Source organism: Notamacropus eugenii, chromosome 2 (assembly GCF_028372415.1).
Source record: "Notamacropus eugenii isolate mMacEug1 chromosome 2, mMacEug1.pri_v2, whole genome shotgun sequence".
Taxonomy (NCBI): Eukaryota; Metazoa; Chordata; class Mammalia; order Diprotodontia; family Macropodidae; genus Notamacropus; species Notamacropus eugenii.
In genome coordinates this window covers 528,048,751-528,063,327 of record NC_092873.1, presented here as the reverse complement: position 1 = coordinate 528,063,327, position 14,577 = coordinate 528,048,751, and the positions used below count along the sequence as shown (strand labels likewise).

At 45.0% G+C, this 14,577-nt stretch overlaps 1 long non-coding RNA gene across 1 annotated transcript; it reads left to right on the top strand.

The window, feature by feature from the left end:
- Window positions 1-409: 409 nt before the first annotated feature.
- LOC140530301 (uncharacterized) lies at window positions 410-7,167 on the top strand. Its single transcript, XR_011975888.1, has 5 exons — window positions 410-5,062; window positions 5,235-5,422; window positions 5,820-6,040; window positions 6,304-6,381; window positions 6,716-7,167. It is a non-coding gene; the product is annotated as an uncharacterized lncRNA (long non-coding RNA).
- The last annotated feature ends 7,410 nt before the right edge of the window (window positions 7,168-14,577 follow it).

Genomic DNA, 14,577 nt, shown 5'->3' with positions numbered 1-14,577 from the left:
GTAAATGAACTTTCCAAAAAGATCATCTCCTCTACGCAAGTCAGGATTAGGGTTCAGGCAAGTACCTTTGGAAAGGTAATTCCTTGGTAGACATTCACCATGTAAGTCTCTCTGTGTAAGGAGATCCCAGAATAGGGGGATAAGTAAGATGACTGAGGGAGATCATGGGAATTATATCCTCATTGTGGATAAACTGCAAAAAAACCCCAAAAAACCAAAGGAGCTAGATCTCAGGGAAGGACAGTGAGTATATCACCAGAGCATTCCAGCATGGGGTCCCATGGTCCTTGGAAAAGACAATTCCCTCATCCCAGGCTTTCTCATAGATACCCTGAGATACTTAATTTTTCTAGTCTAGATTTTTTATTTGCTTTGAAATATGAATCTCTCTTTCTTTGACTTTAAGGAGACAGAGAAGGGGATTATCTCTGAAGTCTGTTCAAGTTACTTCACCAAGGATTACCTTCATCAAGCAGCAAATGCCTCCATCATCCTTCCCCAGATGGCACCAGGATGGAGTAGGGCACACAAGCTCAGCCCCTGCTTTCTTCATCTCTTTATTTCAGGATCTTCTCCTGTAGACCTCTCCATGAAGCTCCTCCCTGCAGTCTCATGGCTGATGGATGTTCCAGAGGGTCTCCATGGCAACAGTGGCTTCATCATTTTTGATACTCTTGATCAAAGCAGGGTTAAGGTTATGCCATGGTAGATGATTTTACAGGTCAGTGTCCAAACAAATTTATGCACTAAATGCTGGTCCACCACCCAGAAATGAACCACCCCCCAGGCTAGCTCTTCTGGTCCACTGCTAGACCTAGATCCAAAGCCTTTCCAACTCAGCCTTCCTGAGGGTGTGCTCTGGGCCTTTAAAGGACTCCATGAAGTGTGACTTCTGGTTTCCTTTCCAGCTTGTTTCATCTCATTCCCCTCTATGCACTCTCCAGTCCTGTGCCTAGGTGTGCTCAGTGCCTGAGCCTGGACTGCACTCAATCCTTGACCCCAGCTCAGATGTGCCTCCAATCTCCCTTAAAGAGCATCTCTGGTACCACTTCCTACATGAAATCTTTCCTGATTCTCCACCCCAGCCACCCAGTTGCTATTACTCTCCCTCCCTCTAGAAATTACTTTATAAGGGTCAGCTAGGTGGTATAGCCCTGGAGTCAGGAGAACTTGTGTTCAAGTCTGGCCTCAGACACTTGATATTTACTAGCTTGTGTGACCCTGGGCAAGTCACTTAACTCCAATTACCTTGTCAAGAAAGAAATGACTCTGTATGACATCCTTTGTCTTTAGGAGGCGTACACATCGTATCCCCACCCCATGCTCAATTCTTGAGAATGTCAATTGTTTTTATTTTTGTTTCTGCTTCTGGATCTGTATCACCAACAGCCAGCCAGTCATCTCCAAGCCTTTACTGAGTACCTGTTCTGTACCAAACACTATGCTAGGAACCGAGGATAGAAAGACAGACTAAGATGTAGAGCAGTGCCTACCCCCAAGAAACTTACAATCTAGCAAGTTTGTCCTTAGCACATGCTGAACACTGTGGGTGTTTGACCTGACTCAGAGCGCTCCACGGGCATTGGCTTGGTCTATAAGAAATTCTCTGGAACACCTCCTCCGCAATCCAGCCCATAGGCCTAGTTGGGCAAGTCTAGATTTACTGATTTACCTAAAGTGGATAAAAATTAATATGGTTTTAGAAATGTTTGCGTCCCCATAGACATCATCCATTTCAGAATCCACTGAAGTGTTACAAAATGGGAAGAGTGCGAGATTTGAATCCGAAGACCTCAGGTTGAATCCTGACTGTCATGTGATGACTGTGACTTTGGGCAGGTCACTTTGTATCTCCAAGCCTCCATTTCTTTATCAGTAAAATAGAAAGAAGAACAGTTATGCCATCTACCTCCCAAGGCAGCTGTAAAGAAAATGCTACATAAATGTGAGTGTTCATCAGTTCCTCAGAGGTGGGGGTGTCTTTAGGATTATAGAATCATAGATATAGAGCTGGAAGCAGGAATGTGCAGGAGCCAGTTCAAACCTGGCTTACAAGAGTCAATTGTTAAATTTTCAGTAGAAGGATTTACATCTTAGAAATTGGTAAACACTACAAAACATGGCTTGATTTATTGTTTTATTGATTGCTTAGATGTAAGAGAGTGATAGAGAAAAATGTTAATAATTCAGACTAAACATAAAATGATGTCATACCTTTTTGGAGAGCCAGTTGTTAAACATTTGATTGGAAGAGACTTTGAAGGTAACCTAGCCCCACCACTCATTTTACAAAGTAGAAAACTGAGGTCCAATGAGGGAAATGATTTGTGTAAGGTCACCCAGGTAAATGACAGAGCAGAGCTTCACACTCAAGTCCTCTAACCCTAAACCCAGTGCTCTTTCCTAGTGTTTGCATTTGATACCTAACTCCGAGTGGCGACAGAATCCCCATATCCTCTTGCTGGTGAGAATCTAGGCAAGGAAGCGATGGGAATTTCCTAAGCTTGCAGTGAGTGTTGGCACCACAAGGCTGTTTCCTGCATCTGATGAGCCAAGTCTCCAGGCAGGTATTAGACTCTTTTTCCAGGTGAGTGTCCAAACTCACATTCCTTAATCTGTTTTGTCAGGTGATGTGGAATGTACGTTTGAGGTTTTTTCCATTGAGATGATGGTGCACAGAGCTAAGCATCTTTTCAGATGGTGAGAATTCTCCCTGGTTTGTAATGCATCCTTAATTCTGCTTACTGATACAGCTGACCCACCCCTCCCCACAAGAAAGCCAATGCCATATTAGGCTGCAAAACAATGAACGCATGATGTCAGGGGCACAATCAGCCCTCTGTCCTGATTGGGCCATACCTGGAGCACTGGCTCCAGGTATGGGCACCTTACTTTAGAAAGGAAGTTGATAAGCTACAGCATATCCTAAGGAGAGGGAGGGAGGTGGTGAAAGGCCTTCAGAGTTCATTGTAAAAGAATCCCACTGCAGGCACTGGGTAAGGTTAGCATAGAGAAGAGGTGACTTAGAGCTCAGCATCTGCCTGGAATTATTGGAAGGGTTGACCAATGGGAAAAAGAAGAATTCAATTCCCGCTACTTGCCCTTAAAAAGCAGAGCTAGAGCAATGGGTACAGTTAGCAAAGACACTCACTTTGGTTTGACTCGAGAAAAAACTTCCAAATCATTGCACCCTCTGAGTATAGATTTGGAGCTGGAAAGGCTCTTACATGTCATTTCATTCAACTCCCTTATTTTATAAGTGATGAGGAGGTTAAGTGACTTGTCCCAGTTCCCAATTCACAAAGGGAGTAAGTGGTGGGACCAGGATTTGAACCCAATGCTACTGACTCAGAAAAGCCAGGGATCTTTTCTCCTCACCATGCTACATAAACAGGGGAGGAGGAGGGCTCCCTTTCCATGAGAAGCCTACAAGCAAAGGAAAGTGGCCCACTGCCGATAGGATTTGGGGTTTGAATTAGACAGTTGCTCAGATCCTTCCAACTCTGACATCCTGGGAGTCAGTGAAGTTACAAACAGGCAAATTGAGGTTTGGTGTGAAGGCAAGTCTAGCTCTCCTAGAATGGAAGGGGCTGGCTAGAGAGAAAGAGAGCTCCTCTTCTGGTGAAGACTGAATAAACACTTGATGAGAATGTTATAGATGGAAATCTTATTCCAAGAGAGATTGGACCTGATGGTCCCAAAATCCTGCCCAACTCTACACTTTGTGGACTAATCACCAGCCTCCCTTCGTTCACCATTGTGTCCAGCCATGACATGCTGGTGCTGATCTTTCCTGGGATGATCTCTCCTCCTCTTTGCCTCATCAGACCTCACCCTTCATTCAAGGGCCTGCTCAAGATCTAAGTCATCCATGGAGCCTCCCACACTTGGTTAATCCATGGGATCTCCTCCTTCCCAACCCCTGGACATCGACAACCAACTCAACACAGATCTGCTTCCTAGGACTTTGTCCTGCCTCTCCTGGTCAACTGTATCCTTCTGGAGAATGGGAAATGTCAACAAGTACTTCTCTGATCATAGCTTTATCAGCCCCCTGTAACCCTTGCAAGGCTTCCTTGCCTCCCCCCATTCACTAAGTGGAAACATAGATCCATGGTTGGAGGGGACCTTAATGATCATTTTGGCTAATCTCACATTTTACAGATGAGGAAATTGCGGCCACATTGAATAATCTGGGCATTTGTTCATATATGTATGTATGTATATGTATGTATATATATTTAATTTTTGGTTGCATCTGTGATTTCATTAATGTTGGGAGCTCCCAGTGTGGAACTTCATCTGTAACTCAGTCTTAGACTTGGTAGATGCTTTGGTTAAAGTTTGCTGACCTATACTTCCCCTCTCCTCCTTGCTTTATTTGTTCTCACTCGCTCTCACAAGGGACAGTTCTCTAGAAGTGGGGGAGGGGTATGACATGAATAGGAAAATGGGCCAGTCCTAAGATTTCATCAGCATTGCACACCCCTAGCTAAGGCAGCCCTACCCCCCATTGCAGGTCAGTATCTTCTCTGCAGTTTCTAGGCTTAGGGAGCTGCTCAGGGTGCTGAAGTCAGATGACTGGCCCAGGATCACAATGCCAGTGGTTATCAGAGGCAGTATTTACACCCCAGTCTTCCTGATTCTGAAACTGTCTCTTTGTCCATTATGCCACACCATGAAAAAACAAAATGTCCCATTACAAACATAGCGAAATATTATGAAAAACTGGGAGTTTGCCTGAGGCTTGGCCTGGGTGTCAGGGTCAGGACTTGGGTGCCCATGATGTCCTGGGTCAGTCTGCCTTCATCAAGCTGCCAGAGCAGGTGCCCTTCCCATGGAGTCCCTCATCCCAGCTCCATGGAAAGTGCTCAAGTCCCCGCCTCCGTAGCACACCTTGTCAGGAAGGTATTTCAGCTATTTTCTATCTTGTTCCAGACCTGGGATTCCATTCATGTAAGGATCTTCCCTTGTGGAAATTCCCTCTAACAGGACAGAGCAGTCACTGAAGGGCTGTTCACATTCTTAGAGATCTCCCTGGGGCACCAAGAAGTTACCTGAGGTATTATTGACCAGACAGCAGGCAAAGAAGGCGATGCTCCGGGTGGGCTAGGGGAGGTGCAGGGATGGGGAGGGAGCCCTGGGCTACCAGGCTAAGCCAAAGCTGAGTGGTCCTTTTTACCTTCTCTCTGGTGCCATCTTCTGGTTTCCTCTGCTGAACCACACATGATCAGGACTGGTCAAGGCAATGTAATTCACAAGCATCTATTAAGCAGCTCTATGAGCCTTCAGAGACCCAAAGGAAAGAGGTCTCTGTCCTCAAGTGGCTTGGGGGCTGTTAGGAGGCCTCGTGGAAAGTGCACCAGACTTGATGTCAGGAGACCTGAGCTCAAATCCTGCCTCAGACACTTCCCAGCAATGTGTAAGTCACTTCATGTCTGCCTACCTCGATTCCTTATTTGTAAAATGGAGATCAGGGACTTGTGACAGGCTTCCACAGGGGTCTATGATACAAAAGGTGAAGGATCCAGGTACAGCTCTCACCTCCAGGATGACCTGAAGTCTCTGTATATGGCTCCAAAGTACTTGGTTATTTACATGTTTTCTTTCACATTTCACTTTAAGCTCCTCCTGAAGGGCTGGGGATGACTTTGCCTCTTTGCATCCCCAGGGTTTAGCACAACGCCTGCTTAATCAGATTGACGGACTGATTGATCAGTTTTGGGGGGGGGAGTGGGGGAGGCTGCAATCCAAAGCATGAGAAAATCCTTTAAAAATGCATCCCATTCCTTCCATGAATGTAATTTCTGAAACAAAAGTTCCAGACAAAAACACTCTCATTTTGGAAGAGGAGAATCTATGCCTGGAATTCACTTCCTACTCACTGCCATCTCTTGGAATCTTCAAAACTGATCATAAACGTCTCTTACATGAGGCCTCTGCTGCTCCACCAACCACTAGTGACGCCTGACAATACCTTCCATGAATGGAACCCCACGCAAGGGGGTACAGGACCCACAAGGGCAACACAGGACCACAGGTGTGTGTGTGTGTGTGTGTGTGTGTGTGTGTGTGTGTGTGTGTGTGTGTGTGTGTGAAGAGAGAGGGAGAGGGAGAGGGAAAGGAAGAGAGAGAGAGAGAGAGAGAGAGAGAGAGAGAGAGAGAGAGAGAGAGAGAGAGAGGAAGGGAAAGAGAGGGAGGAGAAGAGAAAGACAGATAGATATGGGGTGGGGGAAGGGGGGAGAAGAAGGAAAGGAGAGAGAAACAGGGACAGAGACAGAGAGCCAAATGTTCCCTCCTCAGTGCCAGCTTCTAGAACAACTGTAAAACCTCCTGACCACAGAGACGCTGCTGGGGGAGAGGGCAAAGGTGTCCAGCTGGGTAAGATGGCCCCTCCCAGATACTGCCCCTTTCCACTTAGCAGCCACATGGAGGGGAAGGGTCTCCAGTATTTAGGCAAGAAGTCCTGCTTCCTGCAGTCATACAAAGACCTGGTGGCTGGATCAGCATTCAGCTCACCATAGAGTGGCTCATGAGCGATCATATCCCACCTTAGAGGGGTCTGTGTGCTCCCACCTTTCACGTTCTAATTCATACTTTTTGGTGCAGGAATCTATTTTTAGCCCACTAGCCTTGGCTATGTAATCCTTTGGGAATGCTGGGGGAGGGGGAGGAGGAGGAGGAGGGAAATTTGGTCTGAAACAAATGCCAACAGATTCTAGGCTCTGTTTGGGAGCCAGCTGTTGGAGCTGCAGCAGAGAACAAGGAGCCGCTCCCAGGAACTGGTTCAAGGTGCGCCATCACCACCCGACTTTTAAGCAGGTCCAAGATGATAAATGGGAGAGAGAGACAAAGACCGGGGAGTGGAAGAAGCAAACCTGCTGTCCCCACTCCATGCTCTAGGAGCCTAATTGTCTAAGCCCAGTAGCTGGAAGTGGGGAAGGCAGCCAAGGGAGGACTGGGTGCCTGACTCCAGTCTTGGCTCTGGACCCTTCATTGCCCAGAGAACACTTACATCGCACAGCTCCTACACAGCCCAAATCCACAGCAATTGCACCCAACAAATTGTTATGGACATCTTTTGTTTGAATGTCACTCCATCCCCCTCCCAGAAAGGCATTAAACTTTTTAAGAAGCAGAAAACGTTCAATAAATATAAGCCCAATGTGGATAGATTTGGTGTTTTGAACCTAGGTGCTGATTTTTGTATTTGTCTCTCTTAAACTGCATCTCTTTGATTTCATCTCATTGCTACAGATTTTGGGGGATCCCATGCTGTCTTCATAGGATTAGGCCTGCACATTAAAGAAGGGGATCGGAAAGACATTTGGCATAAATTCCTCCTGTTATCTCCCCCTCCCCTCCCTCCAAAACATCACCTGCTAGAGGGTGGGACTTCTTTCATTTTTACTAGAACAGAACTCAACACACAGTAGGTGGTTTATAAATGCTTGTTAATTGATGGAGCAATCCAAAGAGTGTGAGTGGTCAAAGGGCAGCACACTCCTTTCACTGCACCAGAGACAGGCAGAGGCTGTGTGAGGGCTGCCATGCGGAAGCCCCCACCCCAGAAGGAGGGCTGAGCTTTGGAGACAGGGTGTCAGCACACTGCCCCACACGCCTCCTCCTCTGGGTCACCTTGTACCCCTCTGGCGACCAAGAGGAGCATGACTCATAGAATACTGCCTTAAAGCTTCCCTTTAATCAAGTCTCACCTAGCTTTTATTTACTTTGTAAGGAGGAGGGAGGCAGGAGGGAGACCTGCCCATGCCCAACCCTCACACAGCCCAGACCCTGAGGGGTCTCCCTGGCATCAGCCTGCTTGCCCATTTCACTCTTCCTCTTGTTCTCCCACAACTAACACTGATCCAGGGCTTGATCCTCACAGCAACCCAGGGGGTGGGGTAGAGACTGTGAATGTCTCAATTTTATAGATGAGGAAACTGAGGCTCGGGTTAACTGGCTTGACCAATGGTCATGAAGCCAATGGTGTCTAAGGCAGGATTAAAACCCACATCTTCATGTCTTGATCCACTGTGGCACTGTGCTTCCTTCAACATAACTCTCACTCCAAACTCACTCCTTGGTGACACCATCATTGGTCACAGTCAGAATTGGAAGCGATCTCTTCGTCTAGACCAGAACTGAAGAGTAATCTCTACTCCAAAACTGAATGTCGATTATGATTTTTACTTGACTCTGGGCATGGTTTCCTCATCTGTAAAATGGGCATAATCCTAGCATCCCTTCCCAGAGTTGCAGTGAGTCCCAAATGAGCTCACTTTGCAGACCGAAAAGTGCAATGGACTTGCTAATCCTTCTTATTAGGTGGCCGTTAAGGTCTATGATCCGACGACGACGACGACAACGACGACGACGACGCTGTGATGCCTGAGGTCCTCTGGAGCAGTTACATTCCAGGATTCTGTGACCTGCACTTTTTCTGGCTGTTCGCCCATGCCTGGAATGCTCTCCCTGTCATCTCTACCTCCTGGCTTCCTTCAAAACTCAGATAAATCCCCCCTTCTACAAGAAGCAGTCTCCAGCTCTTAGCCTTGATGCCTGTCCTCTGAAACTGTGTCCAGTTTGTTCTCTCTTTATCTCCTCTACATGGAGTCATGTGCAACTGTAACTTTCTTGAGGATAGTTTCTTTGCAGACGTAGGGTTTAGCACAGTGCCTAGAAGATGCTGCTCAGTCATGTCTGACTCTGTGACCTTGGGCACCATACTGTCCATGGAGTTTTCTTGGCAAAGACACTGGAGTGGTTTCCTGTCCCCTTATGCACTAGAATAAGGCAAACAGAGGTTAAATGACTTGCCCAAGGTCACACAGCTACTAAGTACCTGAAGCTGAATTTGAACTCAGATCTTTATGATTACAGACCCAGTGTTCTATCCACTCAATCATCGAGCTGCCCCGGAAGGATGCATTTACATGATAATAAATAATAATAGAAAATAAAGCATGTACAGTGGAAAATAGAAAGGATTCTGAAATAAGAGAAGTCATCACTCTACCCTGCCCTCCAGGGGCTGGCACATTAGTGGGCACTTATTAAATGCTTATTCACTGACTGGATGTTCCCTAAATGGAAAAGAAAGGATGGCCGTAGTCAGAATAATAATAACAACGTGCTTTCCACCGAGGAGCCGCGGAATACAACCTTTCACAGCTGGTGGAACATGGGGGCATCTGCTGGTGGTGGTGGGGGACTCCACTCCAGGGAGTGCAGAGGGTCTGGGCAGGTAGCTGAGCACTTCATTTACCATACAGGCTGCTCAGAGGGAGAGAAGCAGGATGGTAGACAAGCACCGAAGGGATCGTCAGTGGCTTTTGGGAAATGTTTGAGATCCTCAGTCTTCCTCTACTCAGTCATTCCATTGGACCAGGATTTAGCAAGCAGCCTCTAGAAGCTGAGCTCTTGATTTCGTCCTGATTAATGCCTCTGGGGCCTGGAGAGAGCCTTTCTGGGGTTTGAGAACAGAGCCCTGGATGTCCTTCCATGGAAACCTCACACCATGACTCCCAGCCCTGCCCCAGAGGCCCCAGAGGCTGGAATGAGGCAGGAGAGTCATTCATCTGAACATAGCTGGCTTGGGGCACGTGGAGTGGGACTTTCTAGAAGGCAAAAGGAGCTAGAGAAAAGGAATGGGGAAGGGATGAGGACAAACCGACCATTTCCCAGCTTCTCATAGGACTCTCCCCAGCCCTGGGCAGCCCTGGACAGATGCCACTCCTGGGGGCATTGAGTAAAACACCCCTCTTCCTCATTGGCCAGGCTGCATGGTTCCATTTATGGCCCAAATCAGGCATGTGTTACTTTGAGGGTGTCTAGGATGGCTCCACCAGTTCAGTTCAAGAATAATGTCTTCCACTCCAGGAGAGAAACCAGGAGTCCTGAATATTGTAGGGCTGACCCAATAACACAGGTCCTGGTTTCTCCCCACCTCCCCTAGATTTTTCTGTATATACTTTGTTTTAACTTTTCCAAGTTTTTTATGTTGGGTGCCCTGGTAGAAAGTTTGTTCCTAGAGGACAAGGAATTTGACAGTCCCTGCTCTCAAGGAGCTCCCAGGCTAAAAAGGGGGACAAGATGCACATAACCATGGACAATCAAGATAAAGACAGGGTGACTTGGAGAGAATTAGCAGAGGGAAGGCACTGGCATTAAAAGGAACCGAAAAAGGTAGCATCTATGGTGGCTTTGGGGTGGGCTCCAGGCATGGGATTTCCTCCTCAAGAGATAACAAGCACCTTGAAAGCAAAGATAGTTTTCAGTTTTTGTCTATGGATTCCCAGTTGTTTGTTTAGTGTCTAACATGGAGAAGGTGCCCGTTCCCTGATTCCCTGATTGATCATCATGGAAAATTTTTGGTGTGGAAACTCCCTCCAAGGAGACCAGGAAGTCTGAGGCAGACACAAATTAAGAGTCTTGTCTCCACATCACCTGGCAAATAGAAGTCTAATGTGGACTTTGAACCCAGAGTTTAGGATCACAGAATGATAGCTCTGCAGCTGAGAGTGACCTAAAGGCTGTCTACTCCAGGTCCTTCATTTTACAGATAAAGAAACTAAATACCAGGAAAGTCACATGACTTGTGTAAGGTCTTATAGGTAGTTAGTGCCATCATCCATGCATCTGTCTGTCCATCTGTCTATTTGTCTATCCGTCTAGCATTCTTCATCCATCATCTATTTATCTATCCATCATCCATCCTATTACCTACATATATGTCTACCTATCAATTACCTATCAATTCGTCTATCTACCTACCTATTTTGCTGTCCATCATCTATCTATATTATCTAGCCATTATCTATGCATCTAGTCATTATCTATTTATCTAGTCATCTACCTATCTGTCTACCTATCATCTATCTAGCCATTTGCCTACATGTATACATCTACCTATCCATTGTCTATCTCTATCAATGTCTATCTAATCAACAACTATGCCTAGATCTAACCCATAATAACTGCATTTGTACCTGGGTCTGTATCTATAGCCATATTCACACCTCTTTCAGTGTCTCTATCTGTATACATACACATATATTCATGCTCATAATGCTGACTTCCAGTAGATTGCTGCTTCTAAGGTACAAAGTCATTTTTCCATTATAAAAGCCATCACTTACTGTCAAGCATGGCATTTTATTAGGCAGTTTGCAGGGCAAGGGCACTCTGAGTCACTGGCAGCCCAGACCAATCTGCCCCAGAGTGGATTCTGGCTTCCTCTTTGCTTTTCCTCTATTAAATTGATTAATAGATCTCAATAAATCAGCCAGCTTAGGGGATTCTACAGTTGGGCCACTGGGCTTGCCTGCTGCAGAGAGAGGAAGATGGAATGCTGATTCTTGCTGAGTTTGTCATCAGACAGCTTGTGGTTCAGCGCACCCCCATTGTGCAATCAGACAAACTTTAACAAGCCAGACTTTGGAGTATTACAGATGCCCAGGGTTGGAGGGGCCCTCCAGAGAGGCCTCGGAAAGACTCCCCTTCACTGCTTCTCTAAGTGGGCATGTAGGTTATGCTCAAAGATCTCCATAGACGAGAACTCACTGCCTCCTCAAATAAGCCCTGCCAATTTGGGATTCCTCAAGTGCTAGATCATGATCCTGACATCAAATCTAAACCAGCATTTTTGCAGCTTCTGCCCCTTCCCCTGGTTCTGCCCTCTGAGGCCAAGCAGCACAAGGCTAGCCCTGCTTCCATGTTAGACTCCCAGATCTCTACATCCAGTCCTAGTCTTTCTTCTGAGGTCCAGTCTTGCATCACTATTAGACATTTCAAACTGAATATCTCATAGATATCTCAAACTCCACATGTCCAAAATGCAACTAATCTTTATATCCTAACCCATCTCTCCTGAACCTCCCTGTTACAGTTGAAGTCAAAACCATCCTCCTGGTTACCCAGATTTACAGCGCTAGTATTTTTGCCATCTACTCACTTTCACTCATTCCACATATCCAATTAGGGGTCAAATTGGGAAATTTTTATCTCTACGACATCTTTGAAATCCTATTCAAGTACTTTATTTCAGACCCTCATGACCCTCAACTAGACTATTTCAATAGCCTCATGTTTAGTCTTCTTACCTCAGACATCTCCTTACTCCAATCCATCCTCCACACAGTCATCATGGTGCTTTTTATAAAACACAATTGGGACCATGGCATCTCTGCTCTACACCAAAAACTCCATTGGCTTTTCATTACCTCTAGGTCAGATACAAACGCATCTATTTGAAATGGAAAGCCCTTAAAAACTTAGCTTTGTCCTACCTTCATAGATTTATTATATAATGGTGTCAAACTCAAATAGAAATGGATCCCTGCAAGCAGCATATTGACTTAGAAAATCACAAATTGGTATTATCAGTGTTGTATTATACTTATTTTGTACATTTTAATCTGGCTTGTGCCCCAGCTGCCTGAGGCTGTGAGGCATGAGTGTGATAACTCTGTTACACATTATAATCCCTCTTTTCCTGGCTCCTGACTATGGATCCAAAAAAGAGGCAGCTCTGTCACGTGAGAGTTAGCCTGCAAAGAAGACTGGACAAGGAGAGAAAGGTTTTGTAGGTTATGAAGTCCCATAATTGTAAGCTACAGTACTAAACACTTGTTGGACCTATTTGTCCTATGGATGCTGTGTGTAATTGTAGGAGAGTGTGCCACATATTTTTGGAAAGGGATAAATATTTTGGAGTTTTCACTTTATCATCTTAGTAGATGCCTTTGCTAAGAGTGGGTTTGGTCTACTGGTTGATTATTAAAGGGGATCACACAGGTTGGGGCTCGTGAGCTGTAATGTTAAAAGAATGGCACAACAGAAGAATCCTTGAATACTGAGAGTAGCAGCCACCCTTTGAGGCTTTACTCCATGCGTGTGAGTGCAAGTTAGGGCGGTAACCCAGAGGAAGTACTACACGCTTAAGGCTTACAAAGCATTTTTTTTTTTTTTTTTGCATAACAACCCTGGGAAGTGGGTTGTACAAATAGTTTTAACCCTGTTTTGTGAATGAAGATTTTGAGGTTCATTGAAATAAAGGCAGATGAAGTGGGCTTCTCTGACTTCACATTCTGTCTTCACACATCGGTAAATCAAAAAGCATGTATTAAGAACCCTGGTATTTGACAAGCACTGTTTCAAATGGTAGAAATACCAATTAAAATGTAAATAGCCTTTGCCTTCAAGGAATTTACACTCAACCGGGACACAAAAATCTAAGTTTAATGGTTTTGTTTTCCTAGACACCAACAGAACATTTGATGTCTTTTACTTCCTTCTTGTGGACAAGATGGAAAAATAACTCCAATAATAGTGGCCTCTTACATAACATTTTAAATCATTTTATGTTAAAATCATTTTATGTGTATAATAGTATCCCACTGGAGCCGCAAAACAATTCTATGAAGCAAGTTTTACAAGTAATTTTGCCCCTGTTTAATAGATGAGGAACCTGAGATGGAAAAAAAACTGAATGACCTGCTCAGGGTCACAGTGTTAGGAGCTAAACCAGTGGTTCTCAAAGTGAAATGTGTGTTTTGTTCCATAAATGAAAAACTAAAAAATATTAAAATTTTAAAGTGTGATCTGGGGACCTCTGGGTTTCCAAAGACCCTTCTAGGAGGACTGTGAGATCTAAACTATTTTCATAATAATACTAAGATGTCTTTTTCTAACATGGTCAGTATCCAAGGGTATATCCAGAAATACATTAGAGTCAAGTTGAGAACCAATAAATTTTAAGTGAATTAATAGAGATTTTATACCTTGGAAATCAACCAATGCTACAAAGCTGACTTGATATACCAGTTTTGTTGATTGTCTAGATTTAAGAAAGTGATTGACAAAGTGTTAATAACTCAGGTTAAACTTCAAAGTATGTGCTGCATATGAGAGCTGGTCGTTAAACATTTACGAAGCACACTGCTATGTATAGCCCACATAAACAAAACTCTTTGGGTAGGGCCTCAATCATTTTTTAAAGAATAACGTAAAAAATGTGAATCCCAATTGGTCTAGACAATCAAACAATTAGAAGAATTCAGAACTGATGGAATATTTGGATCTAAAGAGTCTCTGATGACTTGATGTCACTTTGGAAGGTGTCCAGTGGGATGATCCTGGGATCTGTTCTTGGCCTTTTGCTGTTGAACACTGAAAAATGTTCTGTGAACAAGATAAAGGCGCAGGTGGCATGTTCATCCAGTTTGAAGATAATGCTGAGCTGGAAAGCACCATGCTCAACACAGTGGGAGATAGAGTCAGGCTCCCAGAAGATCTGATCTTCTGAGTAAGTCATTGAGTGAGGGCAAATATAAAGCTTCGTTTGTTGCTCAGTCATTTTGGTTGCGTCTGACTCTCCATGACCCGCTTTGGGGTTTTTTGGCAGAGATGCTGGAGTGAATTTCCCTTTCTTTCTCCAGCTCATTTTACAAATGAGGAAACTGAAGCAAACAGGGCTTTTGCCCAGGGTCACACAGCTAGCAAGTGTCTGAGGCCAAGTCTTCTTGGTTTCAGGCCTGGCATCTATTCGCTGCTCCATCTAGGTTCAAAAACACC